The 20,517-nt window shown below is 41.8% G+C and overlaps 1 protein-coding gene across 2 annotated transcripts in view; it reads left to right on the forward strand.

The window, feature by feature from the left end:
* The window catches only part of npas2 (neuronal PAS domain protein 2), a 102,400-nt gene that overhangs the window by 32,885 nt on the left and 48,998 nt on the right, over window positions 1–20,517 (forward strand). The window contains exon 1 of one of the 2 annotated variants that reach the window (XM_088320516.1): window positions 13,138–13,222. The exons of the other annotated variant lie outside the window; for it this stretch is intronic. The gene's annotated coding sequence lies outside the window, so the exon portion shown is untranslated. Of the gene's footprint in view, window positions 1–13,137; window positions 13,223–20,517 lie in introns of those variants that run through there. 2 annotated transcript variants of the gene reach the window in all.

Below are 20,517 nucleotides of genomic sequence, written 5' to 3' on the forward strand. Positions count from 1 at the left end.
AATATAATAATGAGGTTCCATACAGGCGTAAAGCCAAAACCGTGTATGTAACACTGTGACTGTACATCGTAGATGACAATGTGCCACATACAATCTGGACTGAACCTTTTCATACGGAGCGCCACTTTGGCTTTTTGGGTGCTTGGTTGGCGTTTTGGAGTGTTTATAGTTTGTTCTGTGGGTTTTCTTTTGAAAGTGTCTCAACGGTGAGAAATGTTTTATGTGACGTAAAGCCAAAACCGTGTTTGTTGGTGTAACACTGTGGCTGGCGTTTTGGAGTCTTTATAGTTTGTTCTGTGGGTTTTCTTTTGAAAGTGTTTCATACTCAGTGTCACTTTGGCTTGGAATGACGCAGAGAAGATTTGCAGGGTCTGTAGTTTAGAAAGATGTCTATTTTAGCTCTGAGCCAGCTGTTCTCGTGAAATGGCGTAGTAGTTTGTTGCCCGTCACACTTTCCTATTTTGCTTTTTGATTATGAAATCTCTTGTTCATCGAAAAACCGAAACCTTAATAAGACCTCGACCATGCCCCGCGCTTTTACGTGATCTCAGTCCTCCGACCTCTCGTAAGGGAAGTTCTAAACGGATCCGTCCGTCCGCCTGCCCGGCTGCTTCCCGGTTCCCCGGCTGCTTGTCGATTGCGGGAACTAGATACCTTGCACGGTTGCCATGGCGATCGAGGGAACAGCATTTCCAGGGTCTAATTAACGACAGGACGCCGACCGAGGGTCACGATGACATCACGAACGTCGGCGAAACATCCGATCTCCGAGGTGTCCGAGATGATTGAAAGGATAAGGAAAGAACAGCGTGTCGGGAACAAAACGGCTTCCATTATGTGGTCGGGTCTTCCTCGGAGGAGGAAATGTCATCTTATTATCTAATGGCAAGAGCCTGACCTACATAAAATCGCAGGACTAATCCCCACGTAGGCGGATGGTGAATAATGCAGGAAAATGTGGGAGATCTTAATGAATCTTCGATGTCTCACACTTGTTGGCTGCGGGCGCAGGAACAAATGCGAAGGGAAAGAATCCTGTATGTAAACCAGTACAGTACACAGAGAGAATAGACGGGTGGAAAAACGGGAGCGAAAACGGGACAGGCGGGAGTCAGGGTCGAAAAGGCTTGCCTAGTATCGACAGAGGTTCGCAGACGGACTGACAAAAAAGTACAACTGTAGTGACGATGACGCGATTAATAGGAGACTAATAAGTTGGAACTTTGTTACTCTCTGCCGCCATCTGCTGGATTAAAATCATGATTGCAGCCTTAGTCAGCTCGTTCGTGGTAAGCTTTTTTTTCATCTTTCTTGTGGGTTTCACCATCTTCTCTTACTTTCACCATTTTCATGCTATACTGACGATGGACATGAAATAAAAACCAAGTTACTTGACTTTACTCTCCGGCACTGCCCCCATCCACCATTCCTCGAACCTAATGTGTTCTACCCCGAAGAGCTTTGATAAAAGTGAGGTAAAAGCAGATAGGCTTTGTGGAAATCAAAGCATAAAGGCTCTTTGAACTCAGCCGGGCATTGTGAACATAATAGAGAAAAAGATTTAACTTTCAACTTTTTAAGGACACCTCTAACAGCGCACCGTACCTTTAACTACTACTACTACTTTAATAATTGAGTAACCGTTCGGATTCTTTCAGATAAGACATGGTTCAATTCCTCAGAATTTAGAATTCTACATTTCAATATTGATATTTGACAATTTATTTTGAGTTTAACAAGAAAAGGCTAATTGACTTTGATTGAGATAAAAGGGAAAAAAACATTTGGAGAACTTGAATCAATTGTAAGGATTTAATCAGAAAGACCTTGGGAATGGATTAATATCGAAAGGTATTTAATTGTCAGGACCAGAACAGAAACAGGACCCAAATGGGTTACGTTTCTCACAAGTTTTATTGAAAGAGAGAGGAAGGGCTGCACCCACGATCCGGTGTTCGCCGGGCGCGGGAAGCAAGTCGCTCTCGTACTCGGATTGTGATCCGAACACGGAAGTGGATCTTCCGTAGCGAACGACGGAAGAACAGGTCGATAGCCGGGACAGGAGAGCAAAAACATGGTCGGGGTCAGAAACGGGTCGTAAGCCAGAACGGAAACCTCTGTTGATACAAGGCAAGCCTTTTCGACCCTGACTCCCGCCTGTCCCCGGCTACGACCTGTTTTTTGATCCCAACCACGTCTGCTCTCCCGTCCCGGTTTACGACCCGTTTCTGTCCACGACCACGTTTTTGCTCTCCTGTCCCGGCTATCGACCTGTTTTTCCGTCCCTGACACTGCCATCGCCCGCTACGGAAGATCCACTTCCGTATTCGGATCACAATTGCGAGAGCGACTTGCTTCCTGCGTCTAGTGAGCATCGGATCGCGGGCGCTGCTCCTCCTCTTCCTATATCTCAATAAAATTGTGAGAAAACGTTACGCGATTGGGTCTATCTACCCACTGTGCAGGTCCTAACTCAAATTTGCCATTATGATTCTTACTCTACTGCGATTGGCTGGCAACCAGTTCAGGGTGTCCCCTGCCCACTGCCCGATGATTGCTGGGATGGGCTCCAGCACCCCCGCGACCCTACTGAGGATAAGCGGTGCAGCTGATGAGATGAGATGAGATTCTTACTCTACTTAAAGTATCGGAACTAAGAGAAGTAAATGATATAATTGAACATGAACACAATGACAAATTTCAAGACCAGTGCAAAAAATTAAGGATTGGAATTTAAAATCGGATGAATAATTTGTAACTTATTCATCAATAAACCATCATCATTTCCAATCACCGAAACGCCCGAAAGACCGTTTCCGAAGCAGACGCGAGTATAAAGGTCGTTTTATAATTTCCTGGGCAGGACGCAAGGAGCAAGACCTCGCCCTATTAGTAATTAGGTTTATACGACTTATATTGTTAGTCATTATGATTCATTACCTTCATAAAGAGAATTTGACACGGGTTGTTATCGAATCGTCAATAATTAACTGATTATTTTCTCAAACTAATCGTATGAACATGTTTAGATCCCAGTATCTTAATCAGGGTTGGGTAGGGTTACTTTAACTGGATTACTTTCAATGACTTTTGGATTACTCCAATACCAAATATGCTAATAAAAGACTAAAGAAACTAAATAGGAATAAAAATACTAAATTTTGTGCAGGCTTGGGGAGTAACGGAATACACGGAACGGCAAAAATGATGTTGGCAAGATGTTTGGATTTATTATCTTTTGTTTCTGTCGCATTTTATGTTCGTTTTGGCGGAGATCAAAGCCAGGAGAGAAAGCTTACCACGTGTTGTGAGTCATCATTTGATTCATATTTAGTTTCTTTTGTCTTTTATTAGCATATTTGGTATTAGAGTCATCCAAAAGTCATTAAAAGTAATCCAGTTAAAGTAACCCTACCCAACCCTGTATTTTATGTTAGTTTTGCCGGAGATCCAAGAGATCAAAGCCAGGAGAGAAAGCTTGCCACGTGTTGTGAGTCATCATTTTATTCATATTTAGTTTCTTTCGTCTTTTATTAGCATATTTGGTATTGGAGTAATCCTAAAGTAATTGAAAGTAATCAAGTTAAAGTAACCCTACCCAACCCTGATTTTATGTTAGTTTTGCCGGAGATCAAAGAGATCAAAGCCAGGAGAGAAAGCTTACCACGTGTTGTGAGTCATCATTTTATTCCTATTTAGTTTCTTTCGTCTTTTATTAGCATATTTGGTATTAGAGTAATCCAAAAGTCATTGAAAGTAATCCAGTTAAAGTAACTTTACCCAACCCTAATCTTAATACAGTGGGTGTGAGAAAATAGCTCACTGTCAAGACCAGCACACAGGGTAGACCCAATCGCGTAACGTTTTCTCACAGTTTTATTGAAAGAAAGAGGAAGGGCAACGCCCGTGAGCCGATGCTCGCCGGACGCGGGAAGCAAGTCGCTCTCGCAATCGGATTGTGATCCGAATACGGTATGGATCTTCCATAGCGGGCAATGGCGGTGTCAGGGACGGAAAAACAGGTCGATAGCCGGGACAGGAGAGCAGACGTGGCCGGGAACAAAAACGTGTCGTAAGCTGGGACGGAAGAGCAGACGTGGTCGGGAACTAAAACGGGTTGTAAGCCGGGACGGGAAAGCAGACGCGGTCGGGAGCAAAAACGGGTCGTAAGCTGGAACGGGAGAGCAGACGTGGCCGGGAACAAAAACGGGTCGTAAACTGGGACGGAAGAGCAGACGTGGTCGGGAACTAAAACGGGTTGTAAGCCGGGACGGGAGAGCAGACGTGGCCGGGAACAAAAACGGGTCGTAAGCTGGGACGGAAGAGCAGACGTGGTCGGGAACTAAAATGGGTCGTAAGCCGGGACGGGAGAGCAGACGTGGCCGGGAACAAAAACGGGTCGTAAGCTGGGACGGAAGAGCAGACGTGGTCGGGATCAAAAAACAGGTCGTAGACAGACAGGGAGATCAGAAATGGACAGCTGGAAAAACTGAAGCAAAAACGGGACAGGCCGGAGTCGAGGTTGAAAAGGCTTGCCTTGTAACAACAGAGGTTCGCAGACGGACTGACACAAGGACAGGGACAGGACCGGGCTTAAAAAAGGACCGGGAGCCAATCAGATGGCCCCAAATGAGCAGGGACAGGTGAAATCAATGAGTAATCATGCCAAATTGGAGTCAAAGTGCTCCGAATGGAACCTCCGATCCTCAAAACATCCTCCGTGAACCGGGAAATAACAAACCCTGCCAGATGGAAAAACAATTTCTTTCACTTTTTTTATCAAGAGTTTGACCTTGGGCGAACGCCAATCGAGTTATTTATGTCACCGGGTTATTCATACACCGGGAAAGTGCTCGGACGAACACCGCTGCTCCTTATTAAGAAGGAAACCGACTGAGATGATTAGCTACGTGGTAATAAATGTGTTTGGCAGGGGAACCTGGGACAGATTAGGCTTGAAAACAGAAACGGTTAAATCAGGGGTGTCAAACTCATTTGAACTCGAGGGCCACACGTTGGACAAACATTCACTCAGGGGCCGGATTAGTAGATTAGAGAGAAATAAAAAGAGAGAGAAAGAAAAGAGAGAAAGAGAGGGAGAGAAAAAAAGAGAGGCTAGGACAAAGAAAGATAGAAAAAGAGAAAAAAGGAGAGACAAGAGACAGATGAGAAACAAAAGAGATTAAAAAGAGAACTAGTGAGAGAGGTGGAAAGAAAGAGAAAGAAAGAAATCCAAAGATAAATACAAAGAGAGAAAAAGAGAAAGGAAGAAAGACAGAAGGGGAAAGCAAGAGAGACTAAGAGAGAGAAAAGGAAAAAAGGAAGAGAGAGCAAAAGAAGGTAAAAAGAGACAAACAGAAACAAAGGAGGAGAAAAAGAGACACAGAGAGTGAAAGAGAGAGGGACAGAGAGTGAGAGAAAAAGGGTGGAAAAGAGAGAGAGAGAGAAAGAAATACATAAGGAACATCAAGTGGACATATATCAACCTGCAGCTCATTTTTCTCTTGCGCTTCTCTGAGCGTTGTCTCACGGGCCGGATTCAATCCCTTAGTGGGCCTGAATCAGTTATCACTTCAGATTTTTCAGTTCATATATTCTTTGTGGTTTGCCGTCCCGCCACAGTTGTAATGCCTTCTCAAGGTCCAATCCATTATCATCCTCCTCATAGCGTCACCAGGAATATAATTGAGTCCATTTTGGTAGAAAAGTCCTTTTCTTGCTAGGAGTATTCTTTTGTCTATTTTCTTCTGTCGAATCGTTCGCTTCAACACACGTGTTTTCCTTGCCTCCGCGATCTTCCGAAGAATGACTTGAGCTAACGAGAACACTGGGTATGGGAGTCCTTCGGGATACCCGCCAAAGAGTTGTTGGATTACTGGAACCATCTTGAGCACAGGTGTCAGACAGGCGGCCCGCGGGCCAGATCAGGCCCACCAATGGTTTAAATCCGGCCCGCAAGACAACAGTGAGAGAAGCGCAAGAGGGAAATGAGCTGTGGTTTGAAATATTTCCACCGGATGTCAGCAAAGACAGTTAACACTTGCAAAACAATTGTGGTCGTATTTCTCCATTTCACTTCTTTATTTATTCCTCCCTCTTTTTCTTTCTCCTGTTCACTCTCTCTTTCTCTCATTCTTTCTTTTCTCTATTTCTCTCTACCTCTCTAACTCTTTCTTTTTCTCTGTCTTGCTCTCTTTCTATTTTCTCTCTCTAATTTATACTTTAATTTTCTTTCTTTTTATTTTTCTCTTTCTCTCCCTCTTTCTTTCCCCTTTTCGACCTCTCTCTCTCTCTCTCTCTCTCTCTCTCTCTATTTCTCTCTTTCTCTCTCTCTATTTCTCTCTCTCTCCCTCACCTCACTTTGTCTCTTTTCTCCTGCTGACTTTTTTTCTGTCCTTTCACTGCTCTTATTCTTTTTATCCTTCTCTTTTTTCACTTTCTTCTTCTCTCTATCTTCATTTCCCCCTTCTCCTCCATTCATATCTCTATTCTGCTCTCTCTTTTTCTCTCACTGTTGTTCTCCCTGTCTATTTATCGCTCTCTTTCCCTCCCTCTCTTTCTCTCTCTTTTTCTCCCTCTCTCTTTCTCTTAAACTTACTAGTCCGGCCCCCGTGAGATTTTTTTAGAGCATTTGTGGCCCCCCAGCTAAAACCAGTTTGACACCCCTGATCTCGAGGTACCCCATTTGTTTGATTTCGGGCGCATGCGGCTAATATACAGGTGCGGCTTGTGTATGTACTAAATCGGTTTTCCTCCCGAAATGTGGTGGGTGCGGCTTATAATCAGGTGCGCTCTATAGTCCGGAATTTACGGTACATTTGGTATCCTTGAAGATATTTTATATACTGTATTTTCCGTGGATATACTGTGGAGTGGGCGGGTCTCATTATTGTGTTTCTTTAGAGATACAAGGTCTTAACGTGACAAGCACGATTAGGGAATTGATTTCGGTTCGGCCAATCGACAAAAAGAGAATTTGTGAAGCACTCTATAGCATTTTGGATTCATTTCTCTTTGTTGGCTCGATGCTGAATGGTGTCTTGTCAAATGCTACTTCTTCTTCTTTGTTTTGGATGAAGACTCCAGACTATTTTTGAAACGCATCCCCCGCTGATCAAAAGATGTTAGCCGGTACTTTTCGTCCAGACGGTGATATCCTAGCAACAAGTGCTTGGGGTGTAGTCGTGAACGTTTATGGCTCTCTTGCGGTATTGTTTTCCTTTTCTACTATTGTTTTTTAGGATTATATTATGGTTCGATTATTTTAGATTTGATTTGGAATCGTATTGTTTGTCAATGCAACATCCATTTTGGCCTGGTCATCCTGGAAGGGGGATGACCTCATGTGGGGTCCCTTCTAAAGGTTCTTATTTTCCTCATGTTGGGGTTTTTGAGTTTTTCCTTGCCCTCATGTAGGCTTTAGATCAGGGGATGCTGTCAAAATAGTCGGTGGTTTGCAATAGTCTGTGCAGCCCTTCTAGACTCTTTGTGATTAAGGGCCAGACAAATAAACATGACTTGAGGTTTTTTAGTTTTTCCTTGCCCTCATGTAGGTTCTAGATCAGGGGATGGTGTAATAATAGTCTATAGCTTGCAACTGTCTGTGGTCTGTGCAGCCCTTTGAGACTCTTTGTAATTAAGGGCGTCACAAATAAACATGACTTGACTTGAGGTTTTTGAGTTTTTCCTTGCCCTCATGTAGGTTTTAGATCAAGGGATGGTGTCATAATAGTCAGTAGTTTGCAATAGTCTGTGGTCTGCGCAGTCATTTGAGACTGTCCCTTCTCTCGGTTTCTTCATTTTCCCCATGTTAAGGTTTTTGAGTTTTTCTTTGACCTCATGTGGGTTTTAGATCAGGGGATGGTGTGATAATAGTCTGTGGTTTGCAATAATATGTGGTCTGTGCATATTATTGTGATTAAGGGCCAAAGAAATAAACACGACTATTAGGATAGCTACTATTCTGACATTATCTTGACCTTAAAAAGTCGAACATGGAATATTTTCTCTGATAATGAGTTCAAAGAGCCTTTATAATGTTTTTGGGGTGCTGCGCCTATCTGCTTTTATCCTACTTTTAGTAACGCTGTTCTGGGATATGCAACACATTAGATAGAAAGGGGGAGGTTGGAGAGCGGCTTTATGCTCTGTGTGGCAGTTTTTTGTTAATGTACCGTGAAAATGGTGAAAGTAAGAAAAGGCTTGTTTCAAATACAGAAAATGCCAACCCAAACCTCAAAAAAAGAAGAGGTTATTCGAGCGTGTCTAATAAATGCATCATGACTTTAAGTCTGGAGATGGCGACAGAGAGAAAGGAAGTTTCAAATTCCGGACAGCACTTTTAACGATTGAATCAAGAAAACGAACGTGTATCAAGCCATGACTAACTTGAGCGGCTAGCAAAAAAAGCTACTGAAAAAGCTTAAGAAAGCTAACCAGAGATGATCAAGTGGCACGACCGTATTTCACAGAACTCTGCACCGTTCACTTGACAACAAAAGACTTAGCAAGCTAACAATAGCGGCTAGCATCCGGCAATAGGCCACAGTCAAATAGCTAACTTGAACGGCTAGCAAGAGAAGCTACCAAAAAAAAGCTAGTGAAAGCAAACCAGAAATGATCAAGTGACACGGCCACAAATCGAGGAACTTGACAGGCTCAGGAAGAAGAGTGATACCGAAGAACTCGACAAGCTAACGATAGCAGCTAGCAGCGAGCCTTAGGCAGCAGTCAGGTAGCTAACATGTGTAGCTAGCTAGCAAAAGGAGTGAAAAAAAGCTTCCTAGAAGTAAAAGCTGTCGAGTGACAATTCCTGAATTACAGGATCCCAGTGAAACAGGCAAGAAACAGAAGAAGCCTGTTAAACGACAAACTTATTTAGCATTCAGCATCTTTTTCTTCTTTTTCTTCTTTTTCTTTTTCTTTTTCTTCTTCTTTCTCTTCTTTTTCTTCTTTTTCTTTTTCTTTTTCTTCTTTTTCTTTTTCTTCTTTTTCTTTTTCTTTTTCTTCTTTTTCTTTTTCTTCTTTTTCTTCTTTTTCTTCTTTTTTTCTTTTTCTTTTTCTTTTTCTTCTTTTTCTTTTTCTTCTTTTTCTTCTTTTTCTTCTTTTTTTTCTTTTTCTTTTTCTTCTTTTTCTTTTTCTTTTTCTTCTTTTTCTTCTTTTTCTTTTTCTTCTTTTTCTTTTTCTTCTTTTTCTTCTTTTTCTTTTTCTTCTTTCTCTTTTTCCTCTTTCTCTTTTTCTTCTTTCTCTTTTTCTTCTTTTTCTTTTTCTTCTTTTTTTCTTTTTCTTCTTTTCTTCTTTTTCTTCTTTTTCTTTTTCTTTTTCTTCTTTTTCTTCTTTTTCTTTTTCTTTTTCTTCTTTCTCTTTTTCTTCTTTCTCTTTTTCTTCTTTTTCTTTTTCTTCTTTCTCTTTTTTTTCTTTTTCTTTTTCTTCTTTTTCTTCTTTTTCTTCTTTTTCTTCTTTTTCTTCTTTTTCTTCTTTTTCTTCTTTTTCTTCTTTTTCTTCTTTTTCTTCTTTTTCTTCTTTTTCTTTTTCTTTTTCTTCTTTTTCTTTTTCTTTTTCTTCTTCTTCTTTTTCTTCTTCTTCTTTTTTTTCTTTTTCTCATTAAAATCTATGTAATGAACCCTTGTACATTCCTGAAAACACCCACGATAAACTAAATCCGTTAAGTAGAAATTTGTTCTCAATACAATTTTTAAAAAAGTATGCTGTCAAACAAGGAATTCATTAATTAAACCGGGCTAGGAAGAAAGTCAGGAAGGCTGAGAATGTAATCGGGTCCGGGAGGGGACTGAGGCGGCGGCGAGAGATGAAGCGAAACATCCAGGGACTTTTATTTTAAACATCGCAAAGAGGCTTGCATGTTTTGGAGAGGTTGCTTCTTTATGAATGTCGAGTATATTGTATAATTAAGAATATGAAATATCACAAATTTCTATTATATATATTTTCTTTAAGATGGGGAGAACAAAACCATGTACGTTTGCCTATTATGTTGAATGATTTTGTCCATCAATAAAAAACTAAAAAAAAAGATAAAAAATCATCGCCAAGACCTCCCTCAATTCGAGGATCCCCGATGTTAATGTGCAGCTCGCCGGCCGCTCTCTAAATCGCTTTCTCACACCGAAAGGAGAAGCCCTCCAATTTAAATAAAAACATTAAATAAAAAAATGAAAAGATAAAAAAAAATCATCGCGAAGACCTTGCTCAATCCGAGGATCCCCGATGCTAATGTGCAGCTAGCCGGCTGCTCTCTAAATCGCTTTCCAATTTCGTTGAGCTATTGAATGACAATAAACACCATTCAGTCAATCAACCATTCATTCATTCAACTGCAATTCTGTGTTTTTATTTTGTTACTGTCGTCTATATTTTATGTCGCTAAAAACGAATAGACCAATAAATAAATGCGGGATTTGACTATCGAGGGAAATTTCTGGAACCCAACTCCCGTGAAAAACGGGGGATTACTGTATAATGGTGTGTTTTGTCCACTCTTTGTCTCCATAGCCTTCCTTGTGCTTTTTAGCACTCGATTGCACTACACCCTACAAAACAACTTATATTGCTCAATTTTTACACACTGTCCCTTTGAAAACATGAAACTGGTGCCGGGAATTCATTAATAAACGTTATCGATGGAAAGTGTGAAGTGCTCGTTTATGTGAAAATATTCCTAAATAAAGTATTTTACACCACTAGGGGACGCTATGTAAAAAAAAATTCAAGGATCTTTATTCAGAGTCATACAGGTGCTTGAAATCCTTGAAAATGCTTGCATTTTAGTGTTTTATTTTGAAGTTGTTTAATTCTGGCGGAAGGGCTTGTAATGCTTGAAATTGTTGCCGAGTTTCTCAACAAGTCTTCTTAAAAATGACGCAAACACTCATCTCTGGTGGCTCCCTATGCCGTTGCTTTTCTCCTTCCCTCGCAATCGCCTGCAGCTGGCATTAGTTTGTATGCGCATTGTCTAATGAAACGCCATTGCCCCCTACAGGTTAGACTCAAGATCTAAAGCGCTTGTAATGCTTGGAATTGTTGCCAAGTTTCTCAACTTAAAAATGACGCAAACACTAGTCTCTGGTGGCTCCCTCGCGATCGCCTGCAGCTGGCATTAGTTTGTAGGCGCATTGTCTAATGAAACGCCATCGCCTCCTATAGGTTGGACTCAAGATCTAAAGTGTTTGTAATGCTTGAAATTGTTGCCAAGTTTCTCAACTTAAAAATGACGCAAACACTAATCTCTGGTGTCTCCCTATGCCGTTGCTTTTCTCCTTCCCTCGCGATCGCCTGCAGCTGGCATTAGTTTGTATGGCATTGTCTAATGAAACGCCATCGCCTCCTATAGGTTGGACTCGAGATCTAAAGTGTTTGTAATGCTTGAAATTGTTGCCAAGTTTCTCAACTTAAAAATGACATAAACACTCATCTCTGGTGTCTCCCTATGCCGTTGCTTTTCTCCTTCCCTCGCGATCGCCTGCAGCTGGCATTAGTTTGTACGGGCATTGTCTAATGAAACGCCATCGCCCCCTACAGGTTGGACTCGAGATCAGAAAAATCACAGGTCTCGATTAAAAATCGGATGTGTAAATCGTTGATATAGTTGTGACTCTAGAAAAATACAGGATTCACACCAGACGCTGAAGAAATTGAAAAATCGGCTTGAAAAGTCCTTAGAAGTGCTTGAATTTGGCCTTGAAAATGGTGTACGGATCCCGTTTATTTCCAGCTTTTTGTTTCTGCTCTCTCTTTGCGGGGAATCAAGCTGAGTCAACCAAAACATTCAGAGGTTGTTTCTCACGGGCACACAATTAGTCACGCACGCTGTTGACCCACATTTGGATTTGTGGGCGGGACGTGACGAGGAAGTTGTCGGCGTAGGAAACCCAAGGAGAGCTAGCTTGTTGTTATTCTCGAGGGATCGGACTCGTCCCGCGGACCCCCTCCCCTTTTTCTTCTCGGCTTAGGTCGGCTGAAAATAAAAGGTTTAGACTGTGAAAGTCGGCTGATCCTTTGTTTTGCGGTCCGTCGAGAGCGGCGCTGGGAAAGAAATCCGTTATGGTTATTTGACCAGTCCTGAGCAGTGTTCGAACGAGAAGTTGAGTTATAGAACCCTTTAAATTTGTATTGCACCTCACCTGCAACAGATTTAAATAAACAAGATCAAGTGAGTTTTCATGAATAAAATCTAACTCTCGCAATCTGAGACAACTGGTCAAGTAGACATAGCCTACTGTGCTTCAAGTATTTTCACGTAACAAAAATGAAGTCAAGTCATGTTTATTTGTGACGCCCTTAATCACAAAGAGTCTCAAAGGGCTGCACAGACCACAGACAATTATGACACCATCCCCTGATCTAAAACCGACATGAAGGCAAGGAAAAACTTGAGAAGGGACAGTCTCGTTGAGAAGGGACAGTCTCAAAGGGCTGCACAGACCGCAAATGAACAGTAAACAATATCATAAAATAATCCGCAGTAAATGCTAAAAAAGTGAGTTTTAAAAATTAAACCTAACTCTCACCGCTTTAGACAACTGGTCAAGTAGACGTAGCCTACTGTACTTTAAGTATTTTCACGTAACCAAAATGAACAATAAACATTATCGTAAAATAATAATCCGTAGTAAATGATAAAAAAGTAAGTTTAAAAAGTTAAACCTAACTCTCAGCTTCGGACACTTTTCTTGTTTTTTTCTTCAGACTGCTCTTACTCCGTGTCATACGGTTTTCTCTGTTTTTTTTTTTTGGTTTGAACAATTTTATTGACACTTAACAGCAAATAAACATAACAATATGACGTTTGAACAATTTTTGTCGACATTTTTAACAGCGTCTCTCTCTCCCTCGTTCTGCGCAAAGCACGTGTCGACAATTACGCACTTTTCCTCCCCTTTGACGTCGTCCTCAGCAGCTGACCTACTTTCGCCCCCTCCCGCGACTCTCTTGTTGACAAAGCCCGGCGAGAGGATGCGAATCTCCGCGCTCCTCCCGGGCAAAGGCGCTCACCGCCCAAACTAAGCGGGCGCGAACCCACCCTCCTCCCCCCCCCCCCCCCCCCCCCCCCCCCCCCCCCGCCGGGTCGACCTCTCGTTACCCAACCGAGCGCTTATGCAATCGAAAGCTCGGGATGCCAGCTTCTCACGGAGAGACGCGAGACGTCCTCGTCCGCCATGAGCGCACCGCCGCTCCTGTTTTCTAAGCGCTCTTTCTCTGCAAGGTACGTGGACGCCATTTCTACTCGCTCGCCTTTCCAAGTTTAGCGCTACCTGTTGACAAACGGGATTTTTTTTCTCTCTCTCCCAGTGGCGCATCCAGAAATGTTTCCACTTGAAATCTTGGGGGTGACCAGTGTTCCCACTAAGCTGCGCGCGTGCGCAATTGCGCACTGCTCGCACATTCTCAGCGCACAAGAAAATCTAGCCAGCGCACAAAAATGAGGGCTCAAAATTACTAATTAAGAAGCGACTTAAGTCAAAGTGACAGTGCATGAAGGTAAACATTCACGGGTTCCCCTGACGTTGTGTCCTAAATGCGCTATTTTGAAGTCCAGTCGAAGTAGAACGAAGTTGAGTAAAGTTAGTAGAGTTTGTCGAGAACCGGCTTCTTCGGCTCGGCTCACTAAAAGGAAGCGGCTCTTTCGGGTCCTAAACGGCTCTTCGGGTTGTTTTTGCTTCTTTAATCCCAACATGACCAAATATTATGTAAAATAATGCACAAAATGACTTGAAGGAAGGGGGGAATAGAACAAAAATGAGGGCTCAAAATGACTAATTAAGAAGCGACTTAAGAAAAAGTTACAGTGCATGAAGGTCAAAATACACGGGTTCCCCTGACGTTTCTTGTCAGTTTCTTCTAGGTAAGGTTCTTGTTTTGGTAAATAAATGCAAATTTCTCGACCTACTAATTCATGGAGTTTTACATATGATTTAAATAAGTATTCCTTTTTAAAATGAATGATTCCTTTTAGAAAGTGGTAAATAATCTCATCTCATTAGCTGTACCGCTTATCCTCATTAGGGTCACGGGGGGGGGGCTGGAGCCCATCCCAGCCATCTCCGGGCAGCGGGCAGGGGACACCCTGAACTGGTTGCCAGCCAATCGCAGGGCACACGGGGACAGACAACTCACTCGCTCGGTCACACCTAGGGACAATTTGGTCACACCTAGGGACATTCACGCTGGACTGGATGATGAGGTTTTCATTATTACAGTTTCTGCAAATGGATGAGTCACAACATTAGCTTTTCTGTTGGCTTTGATCTCTTTGATCTCATTGCAGTTCTCTCTCTTGTAAGACTGCCAACAAAGCATATCAAAGAGCTTTCTTTTCACTTTACAGAAAATACATTTTAGAATATCACAATACATTTTTACATCCATTTTAACAAGATACTTTTAACAAGAGATCGTATAGTGGATTTTTAACGTTTACAATGGATTCAACATATTTTTCTTTCGTCTGAATTTTAACCAACATCATCCTTTTTCAATGTATATGAAAAAATAGAAATGAAAACAATAATGAGTATAAAAACGGGTACAAGTTACCTGCAAATGGATGAGTCACAACATTAGCTTTTCTGCTGGCTTTGATCTCTCTGAATTCATAATTTAGTAAAACAGAAACAAAACGAAAATAAATCCAAACAGCTTGACAATATCAATCACATTACTGTGCATGTTGAGAGATTTGTCAGCTGGGGTTATAATGTTTAAAATTAACTTCTTTTGTGGAGCACCAAAACATGTGTCTTACCGTTGCAGTTCTCTCTGTTAAGACTGCCAACAAACCCCGCCTCCCGGTCACAGGTCAGAAGCCAAAACCAAACCCCACCCCATACCAGCAGATGGCACTGTTGTACTCATCATTGCTGGACATTTACCAAAAACTATACACATATTTCAGCAGGAATTTCAATAAAACAAAAGTTATTACTACACCCGTTACACAAGCTTGGGGAGAACATACAAACTCCGCACAGGAAGTCTGGAGCTGGATTTGAACCCACGCAGGAGGTTCCCATGACATGAAATGTGCCGCACATGCGCTAACCACTGCGCTGCCGTCAAATCATTGTCCGCCGACGTGTATTTCGAAGGCACTTTTCATCGTACTATCTCGTTTCTACCACATAAATCGTAAAAATGACCAATACCCGTTTTGCAAATTTTGATAACCTTTCAAAAAATACTCTCGACCTGATAACGGTTTGTGGTATCAGTATTGTTTTAGCGGCTGTTTTTCTTTTCGAAATTTCTGAATACAGACAATTTTTTTGTGTTCCATGAAAAAGTCACACTTTTATTTATCAAATGGCTTGTTCAATATCTGTAGTCCTAGTAGGCTACGTCTACTTGACCAGTTGTCCTCTAGCTCGGTTGTGGACCGGGCCTCCCACTTGTTTCTGCTCTGGTTCTGTTTGTGCTGTTCTCTGAAGGGAGTAGTACACACCGTTGTTGGAGATCTTCAGATTATTGGTAATTTCTCGCATGGAATAGCTTTCATTTCTAGAACAAGAATAAACTGTCGACTTTGATTCAAAAGTGATCTTTTTCTGGCCACTGTGAAAGTTTAAAAGCACAAATGTGACGCTCCAGACACTCGTCTAGCTCAGAGGAAGGTCAGTTTTTGGGCTTCTCAAACCAGCTTTGTTTTTGAGATGAAGTGTTTGAGGAGTATGTTAGGAGTGACAAGATTGGATAAATTGAGAAATGAAATTGTGAGAGACAGAACTGGAGTAGTAGAGGAACTGAGCAAACGTGTGGATAAGAGAGTACTCGGTGGGTTCGGACACATGGAGAGGATGGATGAGGAGCGAATGTTGAAGATGATCGACAGAGCAGAAGTCAATGGAAGACCAAGAGGAAGGGCGCGATTGATGTGGATGGATGTTTTTATGAGTGCACTGCAGGAAAGAGGTCTAAATCTAGTGGAAGCTAGAGCTCTTGTTGGTAATTGGAATGAGTGGAAAGGTGTTGTGAAAGGATAGTGGGATGTTTGGACACCTTCTATGATACGGCAGGGGTAAACCAGTAAAAGCTGTTGGGCCCTGCTGTTGAACAGAAGAGTGTGTTGTGTCAATCTGACCTGGCCGCTTTCTGGTGTCCCATTTCATCTGGAGGGACGAAAGCATGACCAACTTAGGTGCCGAGGGGCCTAACTTGTTTGGGTGTTTAGGCAATTGTGTTGGCCATGGTGCCCCCAAAATTTGGTGTGTTTTTTTTGCTATTTTTCCCCTTTTTTTTATTTTCTTTGTTATTGTATGTGTTTGTCTTGCTGTCGGTCACCCCTCTTGAGGGATATGACCAAGATAGATAGACAAAACCAGCTAAACTTTTCAGCTGTGCTAAGACAAGGACTTTCCCATTATCCCTTTCCTGCTGATTGCTGGAAATTGACCTTCATACACATTTGTAGATGTTGCAAAAAAAAAAAAACAACAGATATTTGCAGCTAAAATAGTCATTTACCACGTTATCAATGGATGGGGTGTATGCCTGATTAGTTTTGTGTTATCTTCATTGAAAAAACAGTGCTTTTCTTTTAAAAATAACGACATTTCTAACTCAGGATGACAGTGATACCACCCGGGTTGGGTAGGGTTACTTTACCTGGATTACTTTCAATGACTTTTGGATTACTCCGATACCAAATAAGCTAATAAAAGACAAAAGAAACTAAATAGGAATAAAATGACTCCATTTTGTGCAGGCTTGGGGAGTAACGGAATACACGGAACGGCAAAAATGATGTTGGCAAGCTGTTTGGATTTATTTTCATTTTGTTTCTGTCGCATTTGATGTTCGTTTTGACGGAGATCAAAGAGATCAAAGCCAGGAGAGAAAGCTTACCACGTGTTGTGAGTCATAATTTTATTCATATTGAGTTTCTTTTGTCTTTTATTAGCATATTTGGTATTGGAGTTATCCAAAAGTAATCCAGTTAAAGTAACCCTACCCAACCCTGTATTTTATGTTCGTTTTGCCGGAGATCAAAGAGATCAAAGCCAGGAGAGAAAGCTTACCACGTGTTGTGAGTCATCATTTGATTCCTATTTAGTTTCTTTTGTCTTTTATTAGCATATTTCGTCTTGGAGTAACCCAAAAGTAATTGAAAGTAATCAAGTTAAAGTAACCCTACCCAACCCTGCATTACATTACATTACATGGAGCCCTGGAGCTTGACAGGTATGTAAAAGGCTTGTGTGAGAAACGTCACGCATTTGGGTCCTGATCCTGTTTTGTTTCTGTGGCATTTGATGTTCGTTTTGCTGGAGATCAAAGAGATCAAAGCCAGGAGAGAAGCTTACCACGTGTTGTGAGTCATCATTTGATTCCTATTTAGTTTCTTTTGTCTTTTATTAGCATATTTGGTCTTGGAGTAATCCAAAAGTCATTGAAAGTAATCCAGTTAAAGTAACCCTACCCAACCCTGTATTTTATGTTAGTTTTGCCGGAGATCAAAGAGATCAAAGCCAGGAGAGAAAGCTTACCACGTGTTGTGAGTCATAATTTTATTCCTATTTAGTTTCTTTTGACTTTTATTAGCATATTTGGTATTAGAGTAACCCAAAAGTCATTGAAAGTAATCCAGTTCAAGTAACTCTACCCAACCCTGGATACCACCCGAGTGGAACAGGAACAGGAAGCATTAGGTAACAGTACGATGGCCGACCCATCCACCCAGTGACCGCGGCGAGCGCACAGCATGCACACACACAGTCGATAAGCGATCCGGTCTAAGGGTGGGGTACCTGATATAAACTCATGTTGGGGTACGCTAAAATCCATTCCCCACTCCGGTCACATCAGCCCAACCCAAACAGTCTGACACACCGTTTGCTAATTCATTCCTCCCCCCCCCCGGCCCCCTCACGACCATTCATCCGGTTTTTGCGGCGGAATAGTGACTAATATGGTCTCGGTGTGGTTCCGCGCACCTGTTCGAGTGGAAGAGGTGGGGGGGCGGATTGGGTTATGTCAACCTGAAAACCTGGACGGTTTTTTTTTGGGTCTGCTTGATGTGCTCTCGCTAGGACACATTATTGCAGGGGTGTCACTCATTTGAACTCGGGGGCCACGGGTGTCACTCATTTGAACTCGGGGGCCACACGATAGTACTAACATTCAGTCGGGGGCCGGACGAGTAGATTAAAGAGAAAGAAAAGAGGGATAAAGAAATAAGAGAAAGAGGGAGGGAAAAGGAGAGAGGGCGGGACAAAGAAAGAGGAAGGGAGAGAGTGTGAGAAACAAAAGATAAAAAGTCATGAGAGAGGGGGAAAAGAAAGGGAGAGGAAGAAAGAAATCAAAGAGAAATAGAAAGACAGAAGGAGAGAAAAGAGAAAAGAAAGCGCGAAGGGTAGGAAGAGAGAAAGAGAAAAGAGAGAAAAAGGAAGTTAGAGCAAAAGAGGTTAAAAGACACAGAGAGTGAAAGAGACAGAGACAGAGTGGGAGAAAAGGGGTGGATAAGAAAGAAAGGAAAAAGAAAGATAAAGAAATAAAAGAAAGAAGGAGGGAAAAGGAGAGAGGGATGGGACAAAGAAAAGAAATAAAAAGAGAGAGAGGGAGCGTGTGAGAAACAAAAGATAAAAAGTCGTGAGAGAGGGGGAAAAGAAAGGGAGAGGAAGAAAGAAATCCAAAGAGAAATGGAAAGACAGAAGGAGAGAAAAGAGAAAAGAAAGTGAGAAGGGTATGAAGAGAGAAAGAGAAAAGAGAGAAAAGAAAAAAAGGAAGTTAGAGCAAAAGAGGTTAAAAGACACAGCGAGAGAAAGAGACAAAGAGCAACAAAGGAAGAGAAAAAGAGAGACACAGAGTGGGAGAAAGGGGGTGGAAAAGAAAGAAAGAGAGAGAGAGAGAGAGAGAGAGAGCAGGACAAAGAAAATAGATTAAAAGAGAGAGAGGGAGAGAGCGTGAGAAACAAAAGATAAAAAGTCATGAGAGGGGGGTAAAAGAAAGGGAGAGGAAGAAAGAAATCAAAGAGAAATAGAAAGACAGAGGGAGAGAAAAGAAAAAAGAAAGCGCGAAGGGTAGGAAGAGAAAAGAGAGAAAAGGAAAAAAGGAAGTTAAAAAGACACAGAGAGAGAAAGAGACAAAGAGCAACAAAGGAAGAGAAAAAGAGAGACATAGAGAGTGAAAGAGACAGAGTGGGAGAAAAGGGGTGGAAGAGAAAGAGAGAGAGGGGAGGGGGGAGAGAGAAATAAATGGCTTCGGCAACATCAAAATGACATATTTCAACCTGCAGCTTGTTTTTCTCTTGCGCTTCTCTGAGTATCGTCTGGCCGGCCGGATTCAATCCCTTAGCGGGCCTTATCTGGCCCCGGGCCGCCTGTTTGACACCTGTGATTTAGAGTGACACAAACAGTTTCCCAATGTACTACGTGGCGTTCTAATTGACCATTACAAAACAACCGATTGCCTGTTCTGGCATACGTCTTCAAAAGGTGGTTCATAAACATTCACACACTCGAGGTTGTATAACCGCGCCTACGTATTGGAACCATTATTTATGACAACGAGCCCTGGAGGGATGTATCCGAACCCAAATCAGAAGGAAGGTTTTCTTTCCTTTAAAAGACACAAGACTCCTGCAAAATCTCTGAAGGCTATAAAACAAATTTCAAGTAGTATGAAACCATTAATAGGTGTCATTTTCCCTTTTAGCCGAGGAATTCACCTTTAGAGCGACCTACTTGATTGCTTGGAAAAGATTGTTATCCTGGCCAGACTTGATTTGCCTGAAAGAGTAACATGTCTTTTGGGAAAGCGGACGAGTCAGCAAAACCATCAGCTTTTCAGGCAGTATTCACATTTGACTGCCTGTAAAAGACTGTCGATATTCGATGTTGTTCTGGCTTTGAAGAGTGGAATGTCTTTCTGGGAAAAAAATGCTGAGTCAGCAAAACCGAAAGTGCTAAGCTGACCTTTTTTGTGCATTTTGTTTAACTATAAGTCAACCCTTCTAACTGTCTGCAAGACATTGTGTTGAAATTGAGTGTCGTTCTGGCCTAAAACAGGGGAATGTTCTTCTGGAAAAACTGCTGAGTCCTCAAAACCAAAAGTGCTGAGTCAGCTTTTTACAGCATTTTTCACATCTAGGGCTAACCTACCTGACTGCCTGTAAAAGACGGTGTCGATATTCAATGTTGTTCTGGCTTTAAAGAGTGGAATGTCTTTCTGGAAAAACTGCTGATTCCTCAAAAGTGCATTTTTTAACTATAAGTCAACCCTTCTAACTGCCTGCAAGACATTGTGTTGAAATGAGTGTCGTTCTGGCCTAAAAGAGGGGAATGTCCTTCTGGGAAAACTGCTGAGTCCTCAAAACAAAAGTGTTGAGTCAGCTTTTTACAGCATTTTTCACATCTAGGGCTAACCTACTTGACTGCCTGTAAAATACGGTGTTGATATTCAATGTTGTTCTGGCTTTAAAGAGTGGAATGTCCTTTCTGGAAAAAAAATGCTGAGTCAGCAAAACCGAAAGTGCTAAACTGACCTTTTTTGTGCATTTTTAAACTA

Source organism: Urocampus carinirostris, chromosome 17 (genome assembly GCF_059441175.1).
Source record: "Urocampus carinirostris isolate Australia breed hairy pipefish chromosome 17, RoL_Ucar_1.0, whole genome shotgun sequence".
NCBI classification, from domain to species: Eukaryota; Metazoa; Chordata; class Actinopteri; order Syngnathiformes; family Syngnathidae; genus Urocampus; species Urocampus carinirostris.